This window comes from Protopterus annectens, chromosome 4.part1 (assembly GCF_019279795.1).
Source record: "Protopterus annectens isolate FY-2018-M chromosome 4.part1, PAN1.0, whole genome shotgun sequence".
Taxonomy (NCBI): Eukaryota; Metazoa; Chordata; order Ceratodontiformes; family Protopteridae; genus Protopterus; species Protopterus annectens.
In genome coordinates this window covers 316,164,021-316,179,070 of record NC_056734.1, presented here as the reverse complement: position 1 = coordinate 316,179,070, position 15,050 = coordinate 316,164,021, and positions in this window count along the sequence as shown.

Genomic DNA, 15,050 nt, shown 5'->3' with positions numbered 1-15,050 from the left:
GTAGACTTCTGGCATTGAGTAGCATTACCCTCAGTTTTTGGTTTCTTGTGTTGTTTATGGAGGCAGGTTTGTCTTTTGAGCCTTGCCTAAAAAAGGCACTATGGGAGTGGCAAGAGCCTTGGCCAGTATTCGAAAGCCTAAGGGCGACAGGTGCAAGCCATCTCTGGCGAAGCAGCGTGGCTTGTTGAGCATGTTGTCCCAGGCTGACAGACACTGGATCCCCTTTGAATGACACCAATAACTTAGCCAATTGTTAAAACTGATCATTTTTTCCTCATACTGTGGATTTGTGGTGAGGGCAAGATGCTACTCAGGGTCAGGGTCATACCGGCCTGGGCTACATGATCAGAGAGCTCATCTATGTCTCTTTTCATGTAGTCCAGGGAGGTACATCTCAGGTCGTTCACACCAACATGTACAATGACTGAGTCATATTTGTATTTGTTTTGGAGTGACTTGAGTGCTTGTGTTATGTGGTGGATCCTGGCACCTGACAGGCAGCTCACAGTAACCTTCTCCTTGTTCAGTCTAGTGAGTGGGACGTCAGTGTGCCTGACTATGGAGTCACCTATTACTAGTGTATTGGGTGTGTTGTTTTGCCTTATGGGCTGTGGTTGTTTGGCACACTGGCTTTGTGAAGTATGTGATGCGAGGTTTTTGTTTGAGGGTGGAGGTTGATTGGATGTCTGCTTTGGAGGTCTCTGCTGCTTAGGCAGATTTTTAATTAGAGCCTCCGAGTATGTTTTTGAGTGTTTATGTGTGTTGTTTGCTGGTGCATGGATGACTGTTTTATGGGAGACTGGAAATGTGGTGCAAGTGTTTCCCTTCTCCTCCTGACTGGCTGTTCCAGCCTTGGGTTGAAAGAGCTTGGCTTCCAGTTTGGCTGTATAGTTGCATCTCTCACATACATTTGTGTTTGTTGGAAGGAGGAGATGGTTGTCCGTGTACATGAGGCAATTGTAACATTGCCTCAAGATTCCCAGATTCACCAGCTGGACTGGGGAGTATACCTGAAACTGCCCTTTAGGCATGCATGTATGGATAACTGAACTGTTTACTGATTTCCCGGTAGGGACGATATAGGGATCCTTGAACTTTTGTATGGTAAAGGGGAGATGTAGCGTTAGCATTTATTAGTGATTACTGAGCGCTTGGAGCAAGTGCTGGGCTGTAAAAGGGAAGTTTGAGTGCTTAGTTTGAGAGTTTGACTAGTTCTAAGGGAAACATTGAAGAGCAGACTTCGTGGAGCCTGGAATAGTTTAACCCTAGCTAACCAGCACTGCACAGTGCGCAAAACCGTGCAAAAACACGCTAATGCAGGTTTTAAGGCAGGGAGGTGAAAGAGCTAAGAATTAGCCCAAAACGGCCAATAAACTACAAGTTGCTGGGCTGTGACCATTCCTCCAGGGACAGATAGGCTGCTCACAGCTCCCCACTCTCACTGGTGAACAGAGAAACTTCCTCCTATCCAAGTAAGGATATGGGCAACACAGGAACTTATATCACAGTCCTGAATTCAGTAAAGCCTGAAAACTAGACTAGACTAGCTTAAAAAAGGCGGGAAACAAGAATATTTTTTTGTTTTTTTTCTTTTTAGACAGGGATACAACCATTTCTTGTAATGGCCTTAAAAATGCCATCTTAAATGTTCAGTATACTGTATCTCTTTAGTTATAATACATAACCTTTAGTGCAGTTGCTATGCAATTCACATTTATGGTAAATATTCCAGACTTGGTTTGTTGACTGTCTTTGAGGCAAGAAATTACAATTCCTGAAGCCAGATCATTATTATCACCAAATGAAAATGCTGGATAAAAGGACTGGAAAAGATAAATAAACCTTCATAACTTGTGCAGTTTTCATATTTTTCCAAACCTTAGAAAACAACCAATTTTTTAGAACACATCACAAATGCAATCATAGTCAAATGTTATCCTGACTAATATCTTAGCCTAAGCTTATGGTTTGCCTTTGCTGTGGAAAATCACATTTGTAGAGTGCTTATGAAAATTTGACTGCTTCAGATGTGGATGTCTCATTTGACAAATATATGTACTAAATATATGAATGTTGAAGACATTGATGATCAGAGTGTTTAAAATATTAATGCCACACTTCATTATCAGGCCGAATGATAAAAACACCTGTCAATAAAAATCAAGATCATTTTTGTAGACATAAATATATCTGCATTTGCATGGGCTATACCCCTGTAATCCTTATGTTTACATTCCAACAGCAAGAACAACACTACTTCTGAAGTAAGGAGATAGGCGTCAATGATTTCTGCATTTAAGCAGATGGTGTGTACTTGAAGTGCTTCATTTCTGGATATTGGTCTTTAGGGAATGGGGCTCATAGTTCCTCCTGAAGTGCTGGTAAGAAAAATGCTGACACTATTTATTTTTTGACATTTTGTTACCAGGAAAGTCTGACTGGGTAGAAGCCCATTTTCAGCAGAGGCCCAGGGAAAAAAACCTTCAGTTATTACAAAACATTTTAAGAACAATAATGTTACAATCTTCAAAAATAAACCAAAAAAATCTGCAGTTTAAATAATTATAACAAATTAGGCATAATATAAAAACATTGGATAAGAAGCGATACAAGGTATATGACAATCATTTAATATTTAGAGAAATGTTACACAGTTTTTAGAGCAATTAAAGTAAAGTTAGTCTAATACAAATAGGAATTGCAACATGAAGTGAGGGAAAAATACGGTTATGGTATATTTAGAGAGAAAGTCAGGGAAGAGACTTAGATAGCAGTAAGGAAATAAGTGAAAAGGCAGAGTAACGAGGTATAAGGAATGAAAAGGTACTTGTTCACATTTAGGGATATAGTTTATCTTGGTTTTGAACCAGAACAGAGATATATTTTAGCTGGGAAGTCTTTCAGAGTGGTTTTGAAAGATGGAAGGGAGGGTATAGATCTGATGGGTACAGGTAAGGATTTCTAGGCATTAGCAATCTTGTATAAGTATAGACAATGCCCAGCACATTTGCTGGATTGGTAGACAGAAAGGGGGTTTTGGTCACTGAATCACAATGACCCACTGTGAACATAGTTGTGTAGAATTTTTTTTTACTGTTGTACATGCAAATGGATGCTGGATAATTTTATAGATAGTAAGAAGTAATAAAACACGACAGCCACTAACCAATACCAGAACCTGGGTCCACTAAAAAAATTGCAAAACACAAAAAATATACAAAAGGATCCAAAGACAACTAAAGAACTCCAAAATAAATCCATCTTTAATGAATAAGAATAAAAGCATAAGCGTTTTCGTAGCAAAACTACTTCATCAGATGCATATCACAACTAAAGGTTCAGCTCATTAAATACACTGATTAAAAAAATCACATGACTAAAAGGCATGCTTTTTTAAAGACATGCATCATAAAAAACACTCATAAACAATATATGCATATGTGCATAAATAAAAAATATCCAAAATTCTATGTAAAATATATAAACATGTGTCAATAAAATAAAATAATAGTAATAATGATTCAAGATAAATAAATGCCAGACTATCTTCTGTTCAATGGTCTGGCTTTGAGGTTGGGTCTCAAAGGTACTCTGTCATTCAGGCCATGTCCATAGTCCCCACGCAATCTAACTATCCATTTGGCTGCATGCTCAGTTTGATTCCTGATATCACCTTTCCTAATGCTCTCAAAAGTACGTCCTATCACCACAAACTTAAAGAAATGAGAGATGTCTGTGTCCACAATATGCTTAGATAGAGCACTAACTGTATCACCTTTACCTATATGGTAATAGTGTTACTTAATCCTGTCTCTGAGTGCTCTATCAGTTTTACCAATATAGAATTTCATACAAACTGAACAGTGAGCTAAATAAACCACATGGAGACTACTGAATATTGCATGTTTTTTCATGAGAGAGAGATTTGGTGGAAAAAAGTAGTAGCTTGGTCTTTTTCAGGCTTGAGCATTAGTTGAGAGTTACAAAGCCATGTTTTAGTGGCTGCTAAAGCTTCCTGAGTAAATTTCATGCCATGCAGGCAGATGTGCAAAGTTGTGTGTGGAAGTATAGAGGGTATTGGTGAAAATGTTAAAGAGGAGGGGATCAAGAATAAAACCATGTGGTACACATGTGGTGACTGGGAGGTAAGGAGAGAGCATGGAGTGCCATTTTACTGACTGATACCTATTGGACAGGTAGCTTTTGAACCATAGAAGAGTGGAATGAGAGAGACCTAGTGAGAATATTTGAAGTACAAGTTTGCTGTCACAAACTGTGTCGAAGGCTTTAGACAAGTCTAGAAATAAGGAGGAGAATAGTTTGCCATTATCTTTACCTTTATTGACAGTATGTTATGGATATCTAATGTAGCTGTATTGTCACCAGAAATTATATAAAGGACAGTAGTACATATTTGTTTATAATTGTTTATTTTGAAGAAAGCAATAAAAAGCTCTGCTGAACTGAATTTTGGTATTGGTCTGCTGTAAGGGGAAATGTGATAGGTATTATGAAATATTAAAAAAATACCACCACCTTTCCTCTTTATGCAGTCATTACAGATGATATTATAGCCAGAAGGTACAACTTTGGAATAATTTATGATAGGTTTAAGCCAAGTTTCAGTTACATCGAGAACATCAAGCTTATTTAGGTAGTCCAGGCATTTAATTCAGCAGTTTGATTTCTTATATGTATAACATTTAGTGCATAAAAAAGTTAAATCACTGGGGTTGGGGATTTGGAGTTATAGAAATGTGGTGTGGGAGAGAATTATCTTTGCATTAATTTTGATAGGTGCAGGATTAGGGTGTATATCTCCCCCTAGAAGGATTTTAGTATATTGGGGAATTACACATACTTGTTTTTTGGACAGGATTCTTGCACTTAATTTTGCTTTGGTTTCATTTGAAGTGCAATTGATCAGTCTATATTTGGAATAAAGGTGAGTTACAGTATTAAGTAGGTTTGATGCAATGTGTGGAGAATGTAAAGAGGAAGTATGGATAGGTGGTTGGGACAAAATTGGAGAGATGTTGCAATATATTATTGAGTCATGGTACAATGAAAGATGGCACATTACAAGGAGAAGCATAGAGGATAAGCTAAACAGTAGCATAACTAAGTACAGTAATATGTAGTTTGTAGATGTCAGGTAGCGGGGAAGTAGTAATAAAGAAGGGAGCAAGAAGTTTCAGGACAGATGGAGATTTAGTGATGGTGGATTCGGAAAGCTGAAAGAGGATAGGTAAGGAGAGAAATGTTTTCTATAAATGAATCTTACTTATAAAACAACCTTTAGTTTAATATTCATATCAGTGTATATTTCTCATTTTTCTGAATTCTTATCAAAACCTCACAATGCAAGCTGTCCTTCACAGCAGCATATGAATTTCTGTGTAGTTGGGATGCTCTGTGTTGCATTTCCGTGCAGCATACTGTCACTGGATTAACAGTTTTTAATCATTTTGCCTGTGAAACCATTTCCTTTGACATCACTAAAGTGTTTTCTATTTATTGCAATTGCATTGGTTTATTTTAAAAGTGCACCTGCTACTAATCTGGTAATATTTTTTATTATGCCACACTCTTGTTTTTTTTTTTTCTAGTGAGATTATGAAATTGCTGGTATTCTGGGAACTATTTTTGCTCTGGGCTCAACTTAACTACTTTTTCTGAATGATTCTGACTTAAAAGTGTAGATTTCAAACTGTGACATACAGTAAGACCTGCTGAGTTGCTCTGTGCTGCATTTTCATAGTACACACTGCTACAGAACTGACCATTTCTAACAAGATCTCTCCTTGTTGCCCTACACACACTGCATAGACTAAACTGGTTTACCGAAATGTTGAAACTCTCATCTGCTGCATTTGTTTTGGATCTTCACTTTGTTTGCAGGGTTGCTATATTGCTATAGTTTGTTACTGGTACTACACATTAGCTATACGCTATGCTGAGTTGCATTCTGCTACTCCTGTTTGTTTATAGAATTCCTTGCTGCTCTCATTTCAGCTGTAGTGTCCTGCATACTGCTACAGCTCTTTATTTATAATAACTTTTGTTGCCTGTGGATCACTTACTCAAACTCTTTCTGTGACAATAACACCATGTTTCACCTACACCAATTTATATACATCATTGACAGCTATTTATAATTAACAGTTTCCCCTTGTACAGGTTATTGGCAGTAACTATATTTGGCTGCATAAAGAATGTGGCAGCTAAATCTTATAAATCCTTCAAGCAATCATGATGCAGCAGGAAACCTCAGAAACTTCTTTGAAGTGTTTATTTTGTGGCATCCAAGCCAACCTCTCTTCATTCTACTGGTGGCAATCAAGCGCTGAAGTGTTCTATGCGGCACCTGAGCCACCCCCAGTTATACCACAGGTGGCTTCTGAGCCTGCTAGCCTAGATTATACTGTTTGCAGTTTTTGTACTTGTTCAGCGTTCAGATTGTTATTATACTGAATCTGTATAATAGACTTTTATCACTGAAATTGTGCATTGCACCAAATTATAGCTGTGTTATATTGTCGCATCATACTATGTATAATTTATAATACTTTCTTCCCTCATATGACTATTATTCTCCTGAATTCATATATTGCCCTCTTACTACTGCAGTTTTGTACTATACTTAACTAGAGCCATGTGCTGCTCTCACGCAAGAATGAATTATGTAATGTCTTTCCTGATGCTGTTATTCTGCAGTTGTTGCAATACTTTTAGTACATCTTAAACTCATCCAGTACATTGCCTCCAAAGCATGGGTTATCAACCTAAAGTATCTTTTTTTGTCTAGTGACTAAATTGGTTGATTATATCATTTCTCCACTCAATAATACACCCCCCCTAGTAAATTCTGGAATACTTGTCTATCTTTACCTTTTCTACTGCCTGCCTCATTGCCCCTAGTATTCTGATACAGTGTAGAAACTTTGTAATGTCTACTTACAACCATCTACTCCTGGTGAATGCAATATAGTATGATAGAAGTGCAATTATCTAATAACTTGAAAGCCATTATCTCACCTAAAAAGCTGCTCAGAAAGCAAAATATATACTCAGCCTTACTGTCACACGACCACATTAAACCAATCTATGCTTTGATTGTAAAATAAATCACTCTGTAAACCTGCAAGAATCTGGACCTCAAGCAGTATTCCATTAACACAGCCCCACTATACTCATATGACTCAGTGTGTCTTCAGGCTGCAGACTGCAAAACTTTTAGTGCCACTGATTGTGTATGACCAAGTAAAAATGTAAATGGTGATGTCATCATCAGGCACACTGGCTCTACTCACTAGGCTAGATACAGGAAGCATAACAGCTACTTTTCTGGTGCCAAGGTGCATGACATTACAAGGCCCATACAGTTCCTCAAACACGACAAATATGTCATTGATGTGGTTAAGGTTCATGTAGGTATGAAATACCTGAGACACACATCCAGGAAGGACATACGGAGACATATAGGAGCTTGCTTTGCATGTTTCAAACACAGGTAAGTCTCTGTCCCTGGATGGAATCCTACCCTCACCCCAAATTATACTGATGTATAAAAGCAACATTATTGACTTTAACAAATGGATAAGTAGCTGATGTCTTTGTAGGGGTATTCAATATGTAGCAGCTTGGCCTGAAATAATCAACAGCCCAACTAGCTAAATCAAGGATGGCCTATGCTGTTTGCTCCTTGGCTTACACATAGTGGCTAAAGCATGTACTGCCTACACAGTGCCTTTTTAAGACAAAGTCAATTATCTTGACATTCCAATGTAACAAAAAGGTTTGCAGTACTTCTAACACCAGCCTTATCAGTGCTAGACATCTTAAATAAAGTTGCAGATCTTGAGGTTCCCCTGCATCTTGAACACATTTATATCTCTGATCTAACAGAAATTAGGCTTCTTCCAGTTTTTTTTTTTTTTTTTTTTTTTTGCCTATCATGTATTCAGTTCTGCTGGAAACTGCAAGGGGGTAAATATTTATTAGAAAACTAATTACAAATTATCTTTAAACAGATTTCTTGCAACCTCCAAGTAGAATTTTGTAAATTTCAGTTTACCCTAAGTAATTCATAGTCTGTAACAGGTTATCTCCAATGTCAGTGATGTACAACAAATTATTTCTAAATGTGCTTACTTAACTAAAAAAGTTTTTTTTAATGTTTTTTAACTAGCCATTGATTAAGGTTAACACCTGTGCCACAAAGTCTGAGTAGGCCCAGTGATCAGATCCAATTCTAAATCAGTAACTTTCTCCTTTATTGCATTTTAAAATCACCACAGCAAACAGCACTGAATTCATGGACTTCATAAAGGCAGAACTATTAAACTAGTATGATTTACTCTCAAAATGTAACTTCAAAATATTTTATTTACCACTTATGTCAATGAATTTTATTCTTATCTAAAATTTTGTAAACGACACAAAGTTTTTGTAATCACATCACAAAGTATGTATTGCAGAATGCAGAAGTGAACCACCTAACTGGAATGTCACAATTAATATTCTCTGCAGTGAAAAGAGAGTAATTAATTAATTGATTAATTAATAATTAAGGTTTATCAGAATCCACCTACATTATGAAGACACTATTGAAAATATTAGTAATAAGTCTGAAAGTCACCATAAGGAAGATCAAAGAGGAACACAAATTAAAATAGGATCTGAAGCCAAGGATAATCATAATGGCTTCCTTAACCATATTAGACACCTAAAATATATCGCTCAGAAATGCTCAGAAATAGTTCATAATGGTATGACACACTTTGATCCTAAAGCTTTTGTTGACATACTTGGATACATTTAGCATTAGTTTCACAACAGAAACAGTCAATGTAATTCCATAAAATCCTAAGTCCCTTCTACCACCAAATATTATTATGGAATATGTCCAAACTGAAATGTCTAAAGCTGAAAATACAGCCTGTGGCATATCTCAAAATTTCTAAGAATAGTAAGGCATAACAATGACTTTTAAGAATTAAAGCAGAGGTTTAAAAAAGAGGAGGAGTTTTTTTTTTTTTTGTATTTTTGAAATGAAAGTTCGTCAAGTATGAAATCCCACATATTTTCTGACACCCTGCTGCTGATCTATTGAACCTGACTAACCTGTCCTGGACAAACTGAAACCATGTACAGGGCTACTGAAGAGAGTGAGGCACCCTGAGTCAGTGTCATACTGCTACTGAGTAGTGCTGACCTATATACCACCCTTGCGTTCACTTGTTTATGACTTGTAATTTATGTGAAATGAGTATGCTGGTGTACCATCCAACCTTTGTTGCACAGACATTTAGAATGTCCCTATTTTGGAGGACAATTTCTATTTTCATGCCTGATTTACCCCTGCACAGGATGTTCCTATTTTTGGAGGTGCATCCCTATTTTCAAGCTTGATTTACCCCTTCACAATTTTCTAAATCTCCCTAATCACATAGTTTTTAAAGCTGGTGAGTATGCAGAAAATCACACAACATGACCAACATACTAGTGACAACAATATTTATCAAGGAAGAGGACAAACATCTGAAGCAAAAATAAATTACCTTCTGTGGTAGAAATTTGAAATATAGTTAATTAAAATCTTAATATTTTACACTGTTTCATTGATAATGTGCTTACACTTTCCATCATTTTTGTCACTCTGTTTCTTACATATGTTTCTGAAAAGTATCTCACATTCAAACTGTGCTAGGTGGTATTCAACCTTTATGATAATTAGATGTCCAGAATTTTAACTATATGTTCCTACTTTTCAAGGGCCTTTGTTCATATTTTCAATGTCTACAGGTTGAGAGGTATGCTGTGTCAACTCAATCACTACCCTATTTCCCAGAAGACAGTTTCCCACAGCACCTTCTCAGCCTTCATTGGAGATCAACTGCAAGGGATGCAGAGTTGCATTCCCTCATTTTATGATGGACGCACACCTTATTTCCCTGCCAGTGTCATCAGACACCAGTCCTGCAAATGTATTATATCTCATTTAATAAACTCTGCTAGTAAAAAACAAAATTGTTCTATAACCACAAAAATGTGGCTTTGTCAAAGAGAGAGCATGTCTATTTACTTGAGGAAATGTCTTTAAAAATTCAGTGAAACTTTAGATAGCAGCCATGTAGTTCAATCAGGGTATCTGGACCTGGCCAAGGCTCATGCTAGAAATGCAATCAAGCTTAAAGGCCTAAGCGTAGATCCTTATGTTGTTGGATGGATAGCAAACTGGGTGAAAGAAAGAACCCAGGTAGTTAATGCTACAGATTGCATCTCAAAAAGCAAAAGGGTGACTGAGTATTTTCCAGGGCTCAGTACTAGATCCTCTTCTATTCAGCAAATATTTATCAGATCTCCAAACCACTAAAACCGACATATCATTAGATAAATTTACTGGAGATGAATACAACATGGTCATTTTCTCAGCACCAGATACAGTGTTACTATACAAATAAATATTGCATTAGAAATGTTCATAAATCGAATAAAAAAATTAGTATTGTCACCTTTGGTAAATAAATCTCAATAGCATCTCGGTACAGAATGATACAGTGTTCAGAGATATCCACACATTTATAGACAACTTCTTCTCCTTTAACCACCATATAGTAACAGTATTCAAAAAATCTTCCTATCTATCCCAAGCAATTTCATCTAAGTAAAAATAAGTTTTAATTTTTCTAAGCTCTGCCATGATCAAACCAGTTACAAAATATAATGCCTATTTTGTAGCCATGTATTCAAATACATCACACATTGAGTAAGGGTCCAGAGGTTCTTAACAAAGAACATCACCAGGCTAAAGACCTTCAGCTACGAGGACAGACTTGAAGCACAGTACCTACACTAAGTACCTTGTAGATTCCTGCACAGTATTTATGTCTGCCATTCTGGGCTGTTAAGGATCCTTCTCACTTTGATCTCTTGTACTGACACTATGAGTGACTCCACAAACACTTGAAGTAAAGACTTGTTTCTCCATCAACAAATAAGTAAGATGCACTGAAAACACATATTTATAAAGCAATGCTTTTTCCATCTCTAGAATAATTTCACAGTGTTCATATAACTGAATGATTGATATCTTTATTTTCTTTAACACTGTCCTTGGTGAATGGATGGACACCTGCATGTTCATCCCAGTTCTGACTTGTTTTGTCTTATCAGGATAGGCATTTGCAAGGTGATTATCATCCATGGACTAACCGTCTTGTAAACTTTATGACTCTGTAAATTAATACGAAAAATAAATCAACTTTTTTAGCATGAAGGGATAATTTATGGTCATAGAAGTCAACTATTTAACTAGCTAAGTAACGAATTAACTTATGTCCTATGCTTTACAAATCTTTTTGTACAACCTATATTTCTATAACTATCATTAACCAAATGGGTAATATGATTAGAAAAACTCAAAGCTGGATCGACCCATATTCCCAGGTCCTTAAATGAATCTACAGTTTCAATCACTGTGTGCTGTATTAAATATTTACCTTTCAATTTATTTCTTCCAAATCTTATATGCTTAGTTTTTAAAGTATTTATCAGCGTATTATTCTACTGCACACAAATAGTTAATTTAGTCAAGTTCTTTTGCAGACATGTCCTATCTGTAACATATGTAGTCAGTTTACCCAATTTCAGGTCATCTGCATACAGACTGTAGAACACCTTAGATGAAAAAGATAGGTCTGACACATAAAATCTAAACAAGTATGTGCCTAGACCAGAGCCCTCTAGGACACCCTGACTGAAACCAAGAACTTCACTTGTCCAATTGCTGTGTGATGCTTGCCATGTCCTATTTGTAAGCCATACAGCTATCCATCTTATCAAGAGTACATCAATACCTAGCTGTTGTAATTTATTGTTAAGTGTTTTGTGTCTGACCCTGACAAATACTCAAGTTAAATCTTTATAAATTACATCACAATACATTTTTTCATCTATAGCTATTATATTGTTAATAGAAAATCATGTTACAGGTGGCAAAAAAACTATTTTCAACATATGCATGTTGATATATGGTTTGAAGTCCAACCTTTACAAATCTGACAACAACTTATCTGATGTTACCTTCTCTATTATTTTTCCACAACAAGAAAGTAGATTTAGGGTCTGTATGACTCTGTTCTATTTTCCTCCTCTCCTTTCCCTTAAAGATGGGTTTAATAAATCCATGTTTCTAATCTTGAGGAATCTCCCCTTATTTATATGACCTAGTACATAATAGATACAATGACACTGTAAGTTCTTGATGAAGTGTTCTCAGGTCATTATTACTAATTCCATATCCTCCCTATGCTTAATTTGGATCCAGTTTGCATAGTTCTTTTTCAGTCTAATTTGATATAATTACTAGAGATTACCTGGATGTCACTAGGACAGCCTATCACCCCATTTGTGGAATCAAACTGTTTTGCATAATATTTTGTAAATATATCTATAATCTGTTGTGTCTGAGAATACATGTTAGTATATACACTGTTTAACTATTTGTATGTCTTTACTCCTTCCCATCATATGTATCTGCAAAATGATCTCCTATTATGCTAAATATCCTTATATAAGTTTTCTTCAACATTTTCTGATCTTGTCTTACACTATGCTTAATTTGTTTGTCCAGCTTGTTTATTTCAGTTTTCAAAGTTGTACTTTGACCTCACTTCCATTTCTTGTATTTTTTGTTTCTCACATTAATTGGGCATCTTGTTCTTATGGAAATATATCCCCCAGATGCTGTATGTCTATATCCCGATGTTAAACATTTTTTTTTATTTTTTGCACTCAAACAATTTCTCTTTCAAAACTTTTCACACTCCTTCTGAAGTTTTTTTCACTGAACGCAGCACTCTAATTAGTTTGACATAACGACCATTTTGCTTCCATATAATCTGAAATTAATATTCTGTGCACTAGTTTAGATTTCAGTTTGGCAGAATTATCTAGCAACAATTTAACCTTTATAACTCCATGATCACTGCACATCAATGATGGTAAAACTTGACATGAAGTAATAATTTCTTTAGGAACACAAGCAATGTCTAGTATGTTCCATTCCCTGGTAGTTGTTTTACAATCTGAAGTAATTGCTGTTCCTGAATATACTTTGTGAATAATTTCCATACTAATGTTGTTGAATCAATATTCCAGTCTTTTTCTGGTATTTTTAAGTCCTCAGACACTATCATTCTTTCCTCCTGTGTTTCATGCAAGAAACGTATGAATTCCCCTTGGTCATCAGCACTTGACTTTGGTGGTCTATACACTCCAACAATTGTTATATGTTCCAGGTTGTCTTTATTGTCACAGTTACACACACACAATCTATTGTATTTGTGTTATGATTGAACATGTAATATTCACAGATCTCATAAGTATCTTTAATCCCTATAATAATATCCACACCTGATTTTTTTGTTAGTATGTCTGTTACAATAAAAACATTTATAGTCTGACAGAACTGGTTTGCAGTCATCATTCTTTAACCATGTTTCACAAACAATAACAACATCAGTCATGTGATAGCTTAGCAAATTTCCAATAAAAATAAATAAATAATAATTATGAATGCTCCGAGCATTAAATACCATCAAAGATGCATCAAATGTTCCTCTCTAAACAGTTAAATTTTTACCCTTGCAAAATTCCTGCCTTATGTTTGCCAAATATTGCAAAATATCTACTGCAAATATTTTCTTCCCTCATCTTGACAAATGCACCCCATCCTGTCTGAACATGTGTGTCCAAAATTAGACTCAGATGGTCTTGCCTTCAATACGGGCTTTAAGGGAGCACATCCATACAACCTGGGATATTTATCTGCTTGTAAGTTAACAATCCTTTAAAGCCTTTATTGAAGGCAAGACCATTACGTCACTGACCTTATTACTGCCTCTTTTGTGAGTGAATGTTTTTTATTTAAATTTTCATCTGTTTTTGTGATTACTGATCTGATGAAGCACTTGTGTGTGAAAGCACTTATCGTATACATTATCCATGTTTTTATTTTACATAAAAGTATATGGTAACTGCCATTTGGTCAGGTCATATTTTCTGTTTTGTTTAATACTTTGTTACTGAACTGACCTTTAGTTGCTTGCTTTTCTGTTGTTTTCATCATGCTATCTAAGAGGGGTAACATTTTCCTATTAACAGCTGGAGAGTCCTTGGGGATGAGATCATTTGACATGAATAAAAACAGATCCGTGCTTCCTTACATTAAAGTATTCTAAAGCTTGACTCACATCTTCTACTTTTGCTCCTGGCAAGTATAACATTATTTGATGTTCTTTATGTTCTCTGCAAATGTAAGTGTCAGTTTCTCTAATAACTGAATCTCTATTACAATAATATCTTTTCTGACCAGATCAGATGAATCTTCAACTTCTAATTCAGTAATATTGGCTCTGTCAGTTGTTACAAATAAATGATCTTTATCACCATTAGTCTTACTAATCCCACTGTTTTCATTGCATATTACATTGACATGCATACAATTCTCATCCAGCTGGCTTTGTACATCCACAACTTGAACCGTGCTGTCAACATCTGTCTTTCTTATCTTTTTTCCTACAGTAATGTTCTTCAATCCTTCCAAGTTCAGTTTTAATTTCTTCTTTTTCATCTGCCCCTTGCCTTTTTTTTTATTACTTTCTCATTTGGAAAATTGCTGTCTTAATCTGAAAGTTTTCTGATAGAAAAATGTTATTATTCCCTGTAATGTCTGTGTTACATAAATCAGTGTCCTTTTTAATATGCATTCTCTTTACAGACTTTTCTTCTTCATTATTTGTTATGAACTTCTTCCTTTCTTTCTTTTTTTATTTCCTTTTAAAATGCTCTGAATCTTCAAATTGCTGAATACTGGCATTGTCTTGTTTTACAGGGTTTGACTGATCTTTACAGACAATAGACAGATCTTTTCCTAAATACGTTCTATTTGCTCTTTGTCTAACATTATTTATTTCACCAGTCCAATCATTAATATATGTAACTGTAGTTCTCCAAACAAAGTGGAATCGTCATCAGTAAGTCTA